Source organism: Periplaneta americana, chromosome 14, assembly GCF_040183065.1.
Source record: "Periplaneta americana isolate PAMFEO1 chromosome 14, P.americana_PAMFEO1_priV1, whole genome shotgun sequence".
Lineage (NCBI taxonomy): Eukaryota > Metazoa > Arthropoda > Insecta > Blattodea > Blattidae > Periplaneta > Periplaneta americana.
Genome location: NC_091130.1, coordinates 128,970,419 through 128,973,453, shown reverse-complemented (window position 1 = coordinate 128,973,453; position 3,035 = coordinate 128,970,419).

Here is a 3,035-nt window from a genome sequence, read left to right as displayed (position 1 = left end):
GTGGAGAAATGGAGCCGATGTTTTCCAGGATGCTAATTTTCAGTTTTTTCTGAGCACCTATATGGATTATTTCTGTACAGTTTGCATTTTAAAGTTCTCCACCCTCGAATACTTTATGAAGGCCATCCATAGAATAATAGGCTCTATGAGCTGTTGCAGAGTCTCATCAGAAAGGTAGCGTGATTTTATCTTTTCATTGACATTTATTTGTGGAGAACTCTAAAATAATCCAGATAAGTACCCTGAAATAAATGAAAAATAGCATCCGGGAAAACATCGTCTCCATTTCTCAATGGGAAATGCATCACTTCTTAACAGCTTTGACAAGTATTTGAAAATTAAACGCAGAATAAATAAGGGAAATGTCCGTCATTATTCGGTTGAGAAGCTTTTGTCAACCAGTCTGCTCTCAAAAAACCTGAAAGATTATATAAAAAGAATATGGTTGTGAAACTTGGACTCTCACTTTGAGAGAGGAACAGAGGTTAAGGATAAGTGTTCGCGTAGCCTTCCGCGGCTGGTGTACATGGTGTGTGGATAAGCTTCAGGGCTTCTACTGCGTTGTCTTGGTGTTATTGGCTGACGTTTCAACCGCTGTGTTGTGACCATCTTCAGAGCAGTTGTTGGATAAGGAAATAGTCTGCCAGCCCCTCCCCCATCGAGACTACTATATATATAAGTGCTGGCAGACTATTTCCTTATCCAACAACTGCTCTGAAGATGGCCACAACACAGCGGTCGAAACGTCAGCCAATAACACCAAGACAATGCGGTAGAAGCTCTGAAGCTTATCCACACACCAGAGGTTAAGGATGTTAGAAAATAAAGTGCTTAGGAAAATATTTGAAGCTAAGAGGGATGAAGTTACAGGAGAATGGAGAAAGTTACACAATGCTGACCTGCACGCATTGTATTCTTCACCTGACATAATTAAGAACATTAAATCCAGACGTTTGAAATGGGCAGGGCATGTAGCACATATGGGCGAATCCAAAAATGCATATAGAGTCTTAGTTGGGAGACCGGAGGGAAAAAGACCTTTGGGGAGGCTGAGATGTAGATGGGAGAATAATATTAAAATGGATTTGAGGGAGTTGAGATATGATGCTAGGGACTAGATTAATCTTGCTCAGGATAGGGACTGATGGCGGACTTATGTGAAGGCAGCAATGAATCTCCGGGTTCTCTAAAAGCCATTTTTAAGTAATATTTTGGCTTAATAGTTTGTCTTGTTTTGATTTTCCGATAAGCTAACTATAATGTAATAAATTTCAATTGGACCATCTATGTTTATCTTGTATTACAAATATAATTTTATTGATTTGTTACATTAACGTTTTTGGTACTATGGTGTACCATCTTCAGATGTATATGTGATACTAAATGTAAACCTGGCCAATAGATGCATGTGTTGTGGTCTTAGGTGATCTGTGTTTATGTACGTAACATACTATACCCATAAGCCAAGCCATCACCGAAAACACACCACATCCAGCTGCCTGAATGTAAGTTTATCACATATCATTTACAGCAGTGCATCAACTAATATTAACAAAAACTCTTACAACTTAATCTATATTGTTCGCAGAAAGCAAGGCTAGACTGGAATCCTGGGAGTGACAACCAACTCAAAAGAAATTGTAACTTAAAATATAGTAAGGTGAATTAGTTAATTTACGCGCAAAAACTCTTATCATTGGTGTACTCCACGCTACGTTCTAATTTAAAGTGCTTTAACATTATATGTGTGTACAACATCGAACAATAAGTGACAATACCCATCAGAAAAGAAACTTCAAGGTTCAATTTTATATATATCCACCATTACAGTGCAATCAATGTAGTGAAGTTTTAATAACTTGTTGTCCCATTGAACTATCACGACAACACACATCAACAACATCATGTAACCTAGATCACGTCATAACAGAAATGATCACTGGTTTTTAAATAACTGATATTAATTGTTTGTTTTATCTAATTAATAGTATATAAGTGTTTTATGGTATTTATATAACCACTGTAATTGATCATGGGTATACCCAGTAGTATGTTACGTACATAAACAGATCATCTAAGACCACAACACATGCACCTATTGGCTAGGTTTACATTTAGTATCACGTATACTGTACATCTGAAGATGGTACACCATAATACCGAAAACGTTAATGTAACAAATCAATAAAATTATATTTGTAATACAAGATAAGCATAGACGGTCCAATTGAAATTTATTACATTAATAGTTTGTGTTGTGCTGAATTCCCAATACTGCATGGCATATCGCCAATAGCAAACTGTACAGAGGTGTGAAAATTATTAGAATAATCTTAATTTTAAAGGTTTTTTAATAGTTCCTTCACAAATATTAATTGAATTGATGAATATTGGTATATATTACTATACTGTTGTAGGATATATTTACTACTAACAATGCCAGAAAGCATTGTTGTACATTGGTATTTTTCTTATTTTACAATTGTTATGGGAATTCAGAAATTATTATATTATGTTGGCGGAATTGGAAACATAAAAAATTATATGCACAAAACAGATGTATACGTTCATTTGAACCTTCACAACAATGTAAACGCAAAGAACAATTTGTTTAAAGCATTTCTTAATTAATTTTTTATGTTTCCAATTCCGCCAACATAATATAATAATTTCTGAATTCCCATAACAATTGTAAAATAAGAAAAATACCAACGTACAACAATGCTCTCCGGCATTGTTAGTAGTAAATATATCCTACATCAGTATAGTAATATTATATACCAATATTCATCAATTCAATGAATATTTGTGAAGGAACTATTAAAAAACCCCTTTAAAATTAAGATTATTCTAATAATTTTCACACCTCTGTATAAGCAGAGTGTGTGAGCAGCTCGGCTCAGAGTTCGGACCTCATGTTGCGGTTTTTCTACTAATTATTTACCTAGTAGAATAAGTTGAAGGATTTTAACGTAATAATAACAAAACATTTTTAAAATATCTGTCAATATTCTGAAAAGGAAGATAACTTGAGG